We start from the raw sequence: 13,877 nt of genomic DNA, 5'->3' as shown, positions 1-13,877 counted from the left end.
CTTTTGGATGAGTTGGCTCACTGCAGGTATTGCGGGTGGAAAAAATGTACTTCCGGTTTGGAAGCCTAAACCGGAAATAGCCGTCCGTCGCGATTTTGCTCGAAAAGATTCTCCATTCATCGCTCCAAGCAACTTTTGTAAGTTTCACAGTTTAACTGAAACAATTCTTACTTACTAAACCATCCCATGTGTGATGTCTGTACGTGCTATCTTACAGTAATGAAGCTAGCGTCGTTAGCATTAGCTAGTGTCGTTAGCATTAGCTAGTATGCTAACACGTATATGGCTTATTGTGAATTCTATTTATATAGCGCTTTTCTCTAGTGACTCAAAGCGCTTTTACATAGTGAAACCCAATATCTAAGTTACATTTAAACCAGTGTGGGTGGCACTGGGAGCAGGTGGGTAAAGTGTCTTCACCAAGGACACGACGTAGGGTGACCAGGTGTCCGGATTTCAGCCGGACAGTCCGGATTTTTAATGCCCTGTCCGGCGTCCGACGCAGCATCAAGCCAGACACATAGTTGTCCTCCTTTTTGAGGCACTAGGCTTGAAGAGCGGAGTTTTTTCATCTTTGCTGGGCTGCAGCGCAATAGCCAATCATAGACCGTAAAAAAATGCCCCCAACGCAGTAACATATCAAATGATTGGCTAAGAGCGGTGTCGAATACAAATCTGCTTATCATTGGTTAAAAAGGTAAACAAGGGTCCATGTGCTGCTGCGGCATGACATTAACAGAAAGTTAGCATCATGCCAAAACGCAAGACCTCGTTTAATTCTGAATGGATAAAAGAGCACGAATTTATAACGAAAAGCAGTCGAGACTCATTCCATGGCTTCTGCACATTTTGTCGATGTGATGTCGACGTAAGTAGTCAGGGGAAAGCTGCAATTGAACGGCATGCGGGTACGGATAAACATAAAAGTAATAAACGTGCGGCAGGTACCTCTTCAATGAGGACATTTTTTCGTGAAGTTTCGTCGCCCCTGGATGACAAGATAACCGCTGCGGAGCTGTGCAAGGTGTACCATGCTGTAAAGCAGGGGTCTCAAACTCAATTTACCTGGGGGCCACTGGATGCAGAGTCTGGGTGAGGCTGGGCCGCAAGAAAAGATTTCTTAAAAAATTTTTTTGCATACTCCTCAGCATGTCTAGTTTTATAACGACGTTTCAAATTGCATCCCTTGTGCACCGCGACTTTCTCTGTGCAAATAAGACATGTCGGGCTGCCCCTGTGCTCAACAAAGAAATATTGCATCTCCCACATTTCCTGGAATTGTCTTTGCTCATCACTAACCTTTCTTTTCACTGCAGGCTTTGAAACAGACATGTTTGGGGTTGTGGAATATATTTGTATTTAGCCGACGCACGGAGAATAATGTTATTTCCGCAATGTGTGTCGTTCCGCTTTTCCTCCCTACAGCAACACGGCGGTCGGCGGGATAACGAGCGCAAAAAAGTGACGGCTCCCGGAGTGTTATCCGGCGCCATATAGAAATATATGTAGTGTTCATCGTGTGAGGCAATGCAAATTAAACAATAATAAAAAACTAATAACGGTTTGAATTGGTCCAGGTTATCGGGGACTGTTATTACTGATGGACAGGTGTCGCGGTGTGGCTGCAGCCAGGCACGTAAGAAAACTCTCGTCTCCATGGCAACGTCTCTATCGCGTTCACTCATTTGCCGCTTTCACTCATTTGCCGCTTTTCCAGTAACGCAGGGGTAGGCAACCCAGAACGTTGAAAGAGCCATTTTGGACCCAAATAACACAAGGCTGTCAAGCGCCATTCATATAAAACTCGCAGGCCTTTCATATTCATATAAAACTTTCATATTAAGGTGGGGGCCGCAAAATAACGTCTCACGGGCCGCTGTAAAGCATCACCAGTCCTACAGAAGTTTAGACTGCGGCATGAAAGTGGACCGGGAGATTTTCAGTGACTCGCCCACAGCTAAAGGGATGGCTTGTGGCCGAACAAAAGCCAAGGCATTGTGCGAGAACGTCATCGCTCACTATTCGGTACATACATAAAAGAAAACTACCCTTTTCCGTGGCAACCGACGCCTCAAATAAAGGAACAAAAAAGTGTTTTCCCATTGTGGTAAGGTATTTTCACTTTGATGAAGGCATCCAACATGTCCTGTTGGATTTTTATAGTGACAGCAACGAAACGTCAGAAGCCATAACAAACCAGCTGCTGGCAAAACTTGAGATGTCTGGCTTAGAGGTGAAAAACATGTCTGCATATGCAGCAGACAATGCCAGTGTCAATGATGGCAAACATAACAGTGTGTATCAGAAGCTGAAACTGAGCCACAAAGATGTGCTCCCTGCAAACTGTTTGGCCCATATTCTGCATAACGCAACCAGATGTGCAGCAAGCAGCCTTGATGTTGATGTGGAAAATGCTGTGCTGAAGATTTACAGCCAATTCAGCATATCAGCAAGCAGAACAGCACGATTGAAGGAATTCTGTGAGTTTGTAGAGGTGGAGGAATGCAACCTGCTGCGGCATGTTGTCACCAGGTGGTTGTCCCTGCTGCCATCCATTGACAGAATCCTGAAATATTGGAAGGCCCTGACCAGCGACTTCCAGACTGACAAACACTTGACTTTAATGTTTTTTCCTATTCAGCCACACAAACAGAATCTTTAAACCACTCAAAATTGTACTATAAATAAGAGTATACCAGAGTCCTATGTACACCATAGTAATTTATTGATATGCCGCATAATGTCCTCCTTTTTGGTGTCATGGAAATGGTCACCCTAACACGACGGCAGTGACTAGGATGGCGGGAATCGAACCTGGAACCCTCAAGTTGTTTAGTAATTCAAATAAAACAAGTATTATCAGACAGGTCTTTGATTCCAGTGATATAGGTATGATTTTCCTGTGATAAATATTGAGAAAGTTATGATTTTTTTTTAGGGATGTCCGATAATGGCTTTTTTTTGCCGATATTTGATATTCCGATATTGTCCAACTCTTAATTACTGATACCGATATCAACCGATACCGATATATACAGTCGTGGAATTAACACATTATTATGCCTAATTTGGACAACCAAGTATGGTGAAGATGAGGTCCTATAAGATAAATAAATTAAAAACATTTTCTTCAATAAAAAACAAAGTAAAACAATATAAAAACAGTTACATAGAAACTAGTAATGAATGAAAATGAGTAAAATTAACTGTTAAAGGTTAGTACTATTAGTGGACCAGCAGCACACACAACCATGTGTGCTTACGGACTGTATCCCTTGCAGACTGTATTGATATATATTGATATATAATGTAGGAACCAGAATATTAATAACAGAAAGAAACAACCCTTTTTTGTGAATGAGTGTAAATGGGGGAGGGAGGTTTTTTGGGTTGGTGCACTAATTGTAAGTGTATCTTGTGTTTTTTATGTTGATTTAATTAAAAACAAACCAAAAAAAAACGATACCGATAATAAAAAAAACGATACAGATAATTTCCGATATTACATTTTAAAGCATTTATCGACATCCCTAAAAAAAATGTTTAACCCGGTGAAAATGCACTAATTTGTGGTCAACCTCTTCAATACAAAGTCAACGGGGCTCAAGATTTTAGGTGTAACCCAGGGGTGTCAAACGTACGGCCCGAGGGCCGCATCAGGTCCGCCAACAGGTTTTATCCGGCCCGCGGGATGAGTTTGCTAAGTATGAAAATGAGCCGAAACTTTTGAATGAAAGAAAACTGCTGTTCTAAATGTGTCCACTAGAGGTCGCAATAGCAATTATTTGTATCTTTGTACCGTATTTTTCGGACTATAAGTCGCAGTTTTATTCATAGTTTGGCCGGGGGTGCGACTTATACTCAGGAGCGACTTATGTGTGATATTATTAACACATTAGCGTAAAATATCAAATCATATTATTTATCTCATTCACGTAAGAGACTAGACGTATAAGATTTCATGGGATTTAGCGATTAGGAGTGACAGATTGTTTGGTAAACGTATAGCATGTTCTATATGTTATGGTTATTTGAATGACTCTTACCATAATATGTTACGTTAACATACCAGGCACGTTCTCAGTTGGTTATTTATGCCTCATATAACGTACACTTATTCAGCCCTTTGTTCACTATTCTTTATTTATTTTAAATTGCCTTTCAAATGTCTATTCTTGGTGTTGGCTTTTATCAAATACATTTCCCCCAAAAATGCGACTTATACTCCAGTGCGACTTATACTCCGAAAAATACGGTAATTTATTCAGAAGATATAAATAACGACAATAAAGATAGAATACTATTAACCGCAACATGTAAGTGTAAAAAAAACAAAAACATTATGATTTGTAGAATTTCAGAATGTTATTGTTCTATTTTTTCCATCCATCCATTTTCTACCGCTTATTCCCTTCGGGGTCGCGGGGGGCGCTGGAGCCTATCTCAGCTACAATCGGGCGGAAGGCGGGGTACACCCTGGACAAGTCGCCACCTCATCGCAGTGTTCTTTTTTTTAAACAAAGAAAACAACCTGACTTTATTTTTAAGTTATCGTGCCGTGATTTTACCAGTCTGGCCCATTTGGGAGTAGATTTTTGTCCATGTGGCCCCCCATCTAAAATGAGTTTGACACCCTTGCTTTGTAAGAGTGTGTAAGAAATTGAAATGCGCCCCCTTTGGCCTAAATTACTTTAAAAAAAATATTATATAGAGATATACTGTCATAACTTGAAGTAAATATTGAAGAGGAAAAAACAATTACAAACTAAAAAATGAACTAAAAGCATTTTTTTCCTCACAATGTGTCAACTTTTTTCCTATAAAATTGGGAACAATTTCTCATATTCTTTCTGTTTCTGTAATATTGCAATATTTTCTTGTAAAATGTTTACTTTTTTAAGTAAAATTTTTACTTTTTACTGCAAAATGCTGACATTTGTCATATAAAATTCTGACTTTTATCCCAATATGGCCAATTTTTTTGGTTGTTCTTGTAAAACAGTGAAATTATTTGAGTAAAATTATGACTTTTGCTAAAAAAAAAATTCAAGTAAAATTCAGATTATTATTATAATATTGCCCAAATTTGATTTTGATATTCTTTTTTTATCTTCATAGATTGAAAATGAACACCAGAGAGTTGAATGGTGAACACTATCAAATAATTTATTCAGAAAATATAAATAACGACAAATAAAGATAGAATACTATTAACCGCAACATGTAAGTGTTAAAAAAAAAACCCTCAACAACATTATGATTTGTACAATTTCAGAATGTGCTTGTTCTATTTTTAAACAAAGAAAACAATCTGACTTTATTTTTAAGTTATCGTGCCGTGATTTTGCCAGTCCGGCCCATTTGGGAGTAGATTTTTGTCCATGTGGCCCCCCATCTAAAATTAGTTTGACACCCTTGCTTTGTAAGAGTGTGTAAGAAATTGAAATGCGCCCCCTTTGGCCTAAATTAATTTGAAAAAATATATAAATAAATATGTATAAAGAGACATACTGTCATAACTTGAAGTAAATATTGAAGATTAAAAAACAATTACAAACAAAAAATTTAAAAAATGAACTAAAAGCATTGTCGACTTTCTTCCTATAAAATTGGGAACAATTTCTCATATTCTTTCTGTTTCTGTAATATTGCAATATTTTCTTGTAAAATTATTACTTTTTTTATGTAAAATTATTAGTTTTTACTGCAAAATGGTGACATTTTTCATATAAAATTCTGACGATAACTTAAAAATAAAGACAACTTCAGATTGTTTTCTTTGTTTAAAAATAGAACATGCACATTCTGAAAATGTACAAATCATAATGTTGTTGTTGTTTTTTTTACACTTACATGTTGCGGTTAATAGTATTTTATCTTTATTTGTCGTTATTTAGACTTTCTGAATAAATTATGTGATAATGTTCATCAGTCAACTCATTGGTGTTAATTTTCAATCTATCAAGATAAAAAAATTTGAGGATGTTATTTATGTAATTTGCTCATTTTCTTTGATTGGTGTGAAAAAATGTCATTTCAGTAGGCCTTTAAAGGCCTACTGAAATGAATGTTTTTTATTCAAACGGGGATAGCAGATCCATTCTATGTGTCATACTTGATCATTTCGCGATATTGCCATATTTTTGCTGAAAGGATTTAGTAGAGAACATCGACGATAAAGTTCACAACTTTTGGTCGCTGATAAAAAAAAGCCTTGCCCCTACCGGAAGTAGCGTGACGTAGTCAGTTGATCATCTCCTCATATTTTCCTATTGTTTTCAATGCAGCTAGAGCGATTCGGACCGAGAAAGTGACGATTACCCCATTAATTTGAGCGAGGATGAAAGATTTGTGGATGAGGAACATTAGAGTGACGGACTAGAATGCAGTGCAAGACATATCTTTTTTCGCTCTGACCGTAACTTAGGTACAAGCTGGCTCATTGGATTCCACACTCTCTCCTTTTTCTATTGTGGATCACAAATTTGTATTTTAAACCACCTGGGATACTATATCCTCTTGAAAATGAGAGTCGAGAACGCGAAATGGACATTCACAGTGACTTTTATCTCCACGACAATACATCGACGAAACACTTTAGCTACGGAGCTAACGTGATAGCATTGTGCTTTACTGCATATAGAAACAAAATAAATAAATCCCTGACTGGAAGGATAGACAGAAGATCAACAATACTATTAAACCATGGACATGTAAATACACGGTTAATGCTTTCCAGCCTGGCGAAGCTTAAAAATGCTGTTGCTAACGACGCCATTGAAGCTAACTTAGTATAACGGGACCTCACAGAGCTATGATAAAAACATTAGCGCTCCACCTACGCCAGCCAGCCCTCATCTGCTAATCAACACCCGTGCTCACCTGCGTTCCAGCGATCGACGGCGCGACGAAGGACTTCACCCGATCATCCGTGCGGTTGGCGGCTAGCGTCGGCTAGCGCGTCTGCTAGCCAAGTAAGTCCTCCTGGTTGTGTTGCTACAGCCAGCCGCTAATACACCGATCCCACCTACAACTTTCTTCTTTGCAGTCTCCATTGTTCATTAAACAAATTGCAAAAGATTCACCAACGCAGAAGTCCAGAATACTGTGGAATTATGAGATGAAAACAGAGCTATTTTGTATTGTTTTCAATGGGGTACCGATACTTCTGTTTCACTGGCTACATCACGCGCATACGTCATCATCCAAAGGCGTTTTCAACCGGAAGTTTAGCGGGAAATTTAAAATTGCACTTTATAGGCCGTATTGGCATGTGTTGCAATGTTAAGATTTCATCATTGATATATAAACTATCAGACTGCGTGGTCGGTAGTAGTGGCTTTCAGTAGGCCTTTAATTTCCATATTAACAACATAGCCATTATCTACCAAAATGTATTGCACATATAGTTCAACACAGATAGAATGTAAAGCTACAGATATATTTCATTGTAACATTAGTAAAAGTAGAGAAAGTCAGTGTTACCCCCCCTCCCCCTCTGTAATATAGCTTTCTGTTTCAACAGAAACAGAAACCTAAAAGTAGAGAAGGTCAGTCCCCACCCTGTAATATAGCTTTCTGTTTCTTTTCTGCTCGCCTATGAGAGGGCGGTTTGATATCTTTTTGTCCCTCCTGAGCTCCTGTAGTCCTCCAGGGTTGTGTAGCCCCTTCCTTCTCCCCTCACAGAAAAGTTTCACAAGGCTGAGGGTGAGTCTCGGTCGGACGATCACACCGACCTTTTGTTTGTTTTTCGGTAGAAATTAGGTCTTTAATTAATGAATGTGTGTACCAAGAATGTGAATATGTTTACCTGTGTTGTCCTCTAGTTTTAATGAATGTGTGTACCAAGAATGTGAATATGTTTACCTGTGTTGTCCTCTAGTTTTAATGAACGTGTGTACCAAGAATGTGAATATGTTTACCTGTGTTGTCCTCTAGTTTTAATGAATGTGTGTACCAAGAATGTGAATATGTTTACCTGTGTTGTCCTCTAGTTTTAATGAATGTGTGTTCCAAGAATGTGAATATGTTTACCTGTGTTGTCCTCTAGTTTTAATGAATGTGTGTACCAAGAATGTGAATATGTTTACCTGTGTTGTCCTCTAGTTTTAATGAATGTGTGTACCAAGAATGTGAATATGTTTACCTGTGTTGTCCTCTAGTTTTAATGAACGTGTGTACCAAGAATGTGAATATGTTTACCTGTGTTATCCTCTAGATTTAATGAACGTGTGCATCAAGAATGTGAATATGTTTACCTGTGTTGTCCTCTAGTTTTAATGAATGTGTGTACCAAGAATGTGAATGTTTACCTGTGTTGTCCTCTAGTTTTAATGAATGTGTGTTCCAAGAATGTGAATATGTTTACCTGTGTTGTCCTCTAGTTTTAATGAATGTGTGTACCAAGAATGTGAATGTTTACCTGTGTTGTCCTCTAGTTTTAATGAATGTGTGTACCAAGAATGTGAATGTTTACCTGTGTTGTCCTCTAGTTTTAATGAATGTGTGTACCAAGAATGTGAATATGTTTACCTGTGTTGTCCTCTAGTTTTAATGAACGTGTGTACCAAGAATGTGAATATGTTTACCTGTGTTGTCCTCTAGTTTTAATGAATGTGTGTACCAAGAATGTGAATATGTTTACCTGTGTTGTCCTCTAGTTTTAATGAACGTGTGTACCAAGAATGTGAATATGTTTACCTGTGTTGTCCTCTAGTTTTAATGAATGTGTGTACCAAGAATGTGAATATGTTTACCTGTGTTGTCCTCTAGTTTTAATGAATGTGTGTACCAAGAATGTGAATATGTTTACCTGTGTTGTCCTCTAGTTTTAATGAATGTGTGTACCAAGAATGTGAATATGTTTACCTGTGTTGTCCTCTAGTTTTAATGAATGTGTGTACCAAGAATGTGAATATGTTTACCTGTGTTGTCCTCTAGTTTTAATGAATGTGTGTACCAAGAATGTGAATATGTTTACCTGTGTTGTCCTCTAGTTTTAATGAACGTGTGTACCAAGAATGTGAATATGTTTACCTGTGTTATCCTCTAGATTTAATGAACGTGTGCATCAAGAATGTGAATATGTTTACCTGTGTTGTCCTCTAGTTTTAATGAATGTGTGTACCAAGAATGTGAATATGTTTACCTGTGTTGTCCTCTAGTTTTAATGAATGTGTGTACCAAGAATGTGAATGTTTACCTGTGTTGTCCTCTAGTTTTAATGAATGTGTGTTCCAAGAATGTGAATATGTTTACCTGTGTTGTCCTCTAGTTTTAATGAATGTGTGTACCAAGAATGTGAATGTTTACCTGTGTTGTCCTCTAGTTTTAATGAATGTGTGTACCAAGAATGTGAATGTTTACCTGTGTTGTCCTCTAGTTTTAATGAATGTGTGTACCAAGAATGTGAATATGTTTACCTGTGTTGTCCTCTAGTTTTAATGAACGTGTGTACCAAGAATGTGAATATGTTTACCTGTGTTGTCCTCTAGTTTTAATGAATGTGTGTACCAAGAATGTGAATATGTTTACCTGTGTTGTCCTCTAGTTTTAATGAATGTGTGTACCAAGAATGTGAATATGTTTACCTGTGTTGTCCTCTAGTTTTAATGAATGTGTGTTCCAAGAATGTGAATATGTTTACCTGTGTTGTCCTCTAGTTTTAATGAATGTGTGTACCAAGAATGTGAATTTGTTTACCTGTGTTGTCCTCTAGTTTTAATGAACGTGTGTATCAAGAATGTGAATATGTTTACCTGTGTTGTCCTCTAGTTTTAATGAATGTGTGTACCAAGAATGTGAATATGTTTACCTGTGTTGTCCTCTAGTTTTAATGAATGTGTGTACCAAGAATGTGAATTTGTTTACCTGTGTTGTCCTCTAGTTTTAATGAACGTGTGTATCAAGAATGTGAATATGTTTACCTGTGTTGTCCTCTAGTTTTAATGAATGTGTGTACCAAGAATGTGAATATGTTTACCTGTGTTGTCCTCTAGTTTTAATGAATGTGTGTACCAAGAATGTGAATATGTTTACCTGTGTTGTCCTCTAGTTTTAATGAACGTGTGTACCAAGAATGTGAATATGTTTACCTGTGTTGTCCTCCAGTTTTAAGTTCAGATTCCAGGCAACATTACATCGCTAACTTTGGCGCCAACCGGCCGCTCTTTGTTGTATGAGACTTGTACAGTGTGAGCGTGTGTGTGTGTGTGTGTGTGTGTGTGTGTGTGTGTGTGTGTGTGTGTGTGTGTGTGTGTGTGTGTGTGTGCTTACGTGCGTAGGTAACGAGTGTTATTCTAGTGGGGGCCCTTAGGGAGATTTTAGGGTGTGTTCGTTCACTTTTGTCTAAAAGCGCCAAATTTGGCACAGGTGTAGCTCAGGGCATACTTAAATGATTTGGCTAGGGCGCCCGCACCGGTGACCTTTGGGGTCGCCACAGCGGCTGACCCAATATGGCCACCACCTGAACACGCTTTTGCCTCTACATTTGAACCAAATGATCTACAAATCCAAACTTGGTGTCTATTTCATGTTTTTTGACAATTAGAAATAGGATGGAAAAATCATCTTTATGATTGGGTGTGTCTGGACACCTAATTGGCATATTTCCAAGATGGCGGCTATGTAAAAATTAGGTGTACCTTAACTTTTGATACTTTTGGCAAACTATTTTAGTTTTTTTGAGCATCAGAAACATACTGGAATGATCAGATTTATGATCATTTATTTATTAGAGCACTTTAATTTCCATATTAACAACATAGCCATTATCTACCAAAATGTATTGCACATATAGTTCAACACAGATAGAATGTAAAGCTACAGATATATTTCATTGTAACATTAGTAAAAGTAGAGAAAGTCAGTGTTACCCCCCCTCCCCCCTGTAATATAGGTTTCTGTTTCAACAGAAACAGAAACCTAAAAGTAGAGAAGGTCAGTCCCCACCCTGTAATATAGCTCTCTGTTTCTTTTCTGCTCGCCTATGAGAGGGCGGTTTGATATCTTTTTGTCCCTCCTGAGCTCCTGTAGTCCTCCAGGGTTGTGTAGCCCCTTCCTTCTCCCCTCACAGAAAAGTTTCACAAGGCTGAGGGTGAGTCTCGGTCGGACGATCACACCGACCTTTTGTTTGTTTTTCGGTAGAAATTAGGTCTTTAATTAATGAATGTGTGTACCAAGAATGTGAATATGTTTACCTGTGTTGTCCTCTAGTTTTAATGAATGTGTGTACCAAGAATGTGAATATGTTTACCTGTGTTGTCCTCTAGTTTTAATGAACGTGTGTACCAAGAATGTGAATATGTTTACCTGTGTTGTCCTCTAGTTTTAATGAATGTGTGTATCAAGAATGTGAATATGTTTACCTGTGTTGTCCTCTAGTTTTAATGAACGTGTGTACCAAGAATGTGAATATGGTTACTTGTGTTGTCCTCTAGTTTTAATGAACGTGTGTATCAAGAATGTGAATATGTTTACCTGTGTTGTCCTCTAGTTTTAATGAATGTGTGTACCAAGAATGTGAATATGTTTACCTGTGTTGTCCTCTAGTTTTAATGAATGTGTGTACCAAGAATGTGAATATGTTTATCTGTGTTGTCCTCTAGTTTTAATGAATGTGTGTACCAAGAATGTGAATATGTTTACCTGTGTTGTCCTCTAGTTTTAATGTATGTGTGTACCAAGAATGTGAATATGTTTATCTGTGTTGTCCTCTAGTTTTAATGAATGTGTGTATCAAGAATGTGAATATGTTTACCTGTGTTGTCCTCTAGTTTTAATGAACGTGTGTACCAAGAATGTGAATATGTTTACCTGTGTTGTCCTCTAGTTTTAATGAATGTGTGTACCAAGAATGTGAATATGTTTACCTGTGTTGTCCTCTAGTTTTAATGAATGTGTGTACCAAGAATGTGAATATGTTTATCTGTGTTGTCCTCTAGTTTTAATGAATGTGTGTACCAAGAATGTGAATATGTTTACCTGTGTTGTCCTCTAGTTTTAATGTATGTGTGTACCAAGAATGTGAATATGTTTATCTGTGTTGTCCTCTAGTTTTAATGAATGTGTGTATCAAGAATGTGAATATGTTTACCTGTGTTGTCCTCTAGTTTTAATGAATGTGTGTTCCAAGAATGTGAATATGTTTACCTGTGTTGTCCTCTAGTTTTAATGAATGTGTGTACCAAGAATGTGAATATGTTTATCTGTGTTGTCCTCTAGTTTTAATGAATGTGTGTACCAAGAATGTGAATATGTTTACCTGTGTTGTCCTCTAGTTTTAATGAACGTGTGTACCAAGAATGTGAATATGTTTACCTGTGTTGTCCTCTAGTTTTAATGAATGTGTGTACCAAGAATGTGAATATGTTTACCTGTGTTGTCCTCTAGTTTTAATGAATGTGTGTACCAAGAATGTGAATATGTTTACCTGTGTTGTCCTCTAGTTTTAATGAATGTGTGTACCAAGAATGTGAATATGTTTACCTGTGTTGTCCTCTAGTTTTAATGAATGTGTGTACCAAGAATGTGAATATGTTTACCTGTGTTGTCCTCTAGTTTTAATGAATGTGTGTACCAAGAATGTGAATATGTTTACCTGTGTTGTCCTCTAGTTTTAATGAACGTGTGTACCAAGAATGTGAATATGTTTACCTGTGTTATCCTCTAGATTTAATGAACGTGTGCATCAAGAATGTGAATATGTTTACCTGTGTTGTCCTCTAGTTTTAATGAATGTGTGTACCAAGAATGTGAATATGTTTACCTGTGTTGTCCTCTAGTTTTAATGAATGTGTGTACCAAGAATGTGAATGTTTACCTGTGTTGTCCTCTAGTTTTAATGAATGTGTGTTCCAAGAATGTGAATATGTTTACCTGTGTTGTCCTCTAGTTTTAATGAATGTGTGTACCAAGAATGTGAATGTTTACCTGTGTTGTCCTCTAGTTTTAATGAATGTGTGTACCAAGAATGTGAATGTTTACCTGTGTTGTCCTCTAGTTTTAATGAATGTGTGTACCAAGAATGTGAATATGTTTACCTGTGTTGTCCTCTAGTTTTAATGAACGTGTGTACCAAGAATGTGAATATGTTTACCTGTGTTGTCCTCTAGTTTTAATGAATGTGTGTACCAAGAATGTGAATATGTTTACCTGTGTTGTCCTCTAGTTTTAATGAACGTGTGTACCAAGAATGTGAATATGTTTACCTGTGTTGTCCTCTAGTTTTAATGAATGTGTGTACCAAGAATGTGAATATGTTTACCTGTGTTGTCCTCTAGTTTTAATGAATGTGTGTACCAAGAATGTGAATATGTTTACCTGTGTTGTCCTCTAGTTTTAATGAATGTGTGTTCCAAGAATGTGAATATGTTTACCTGTGTTGTCCTCTAGTTTTAATGAATGTGTGTACCAAGAATGTGAATTTGTTTACCTGTGTTGTCCTCTAGTTTTAATGAACGTGTGTATCAAGAATGTGAATATGTTTACCTGTGTTGTCCTCTAGTTTTAATGAATGTGTGTACCAAGAATGTGAATATGTTTACCTGTGTTGTCCTCTAGTTTTAATGAATGTGTGTACCAAGAATGTGAATATGTTTACCTGTGTTGTCCTCTAGTTTTAATGAATGTGTGTTCCAATAATGTGAATATGTTTACCTGTGTTGTCCTCTAGTTTTAATGAACGTGTGTACCAAGAATGTGAATATGTTTACCTGTGTTGTCCTCTAGTTTTAATGAACGTGTGTACCAAGAATGTGAATATGTTTACCTGTGTTGTCCTCTAGTTTTAATGAATGTGTGTTCCAAGAATGTGAATATGTTTACCTGTGTTGTCCTCTAGTTTTAATGAATGTGTGTACCAAGAATGTGAATATGTT

General features: G+C 37.3%; 1 protein-coding gene across 2 annotated transcripts in view; it reads left to right on the top strand.

Annotated features, from left to right (window-relative positions):
* The window catches only part of LOC133641020 (tripartite motif-containing protein 12A-like), a 28,315-nt gene continuing 14,438 nt past the window's right edge, over positions 1-13,877 (top strand). The window contains exon 1 of one of the 2 annotated variants that reach the window (XM_062034804.1): positions 1-137. The gene's annotated coding sequence lies outside the window, so the exon portion shown is untranslated. Of the gene's footprint in view, positions 138-10,967; positions 11,096-13,877 lie in introns of those variants that run through there. The other variant, XM_062034803.1, reaches the window with a different exon arrangement.

Source organism: Entelurus aequoreus, linkage group LG23 (genome assembly GCF_033978785.1).
Source record: "Entelurus aequoreus isolate RoL-2023_Sb linkage group LG23, RoL_Eaeq_v1.1, whole genome shotgun sequence".
NCBI lineage: Eukaryota > Metazoa > Chordata > Actinopteri > Syngnathiformes > Syngnathidae > Entelurus > Entelurus aequoreus.
Note: the sequence above shows the minus strand (reverse complement) of the source record. Positions and strands in the feature narration are given on the sequence as shown.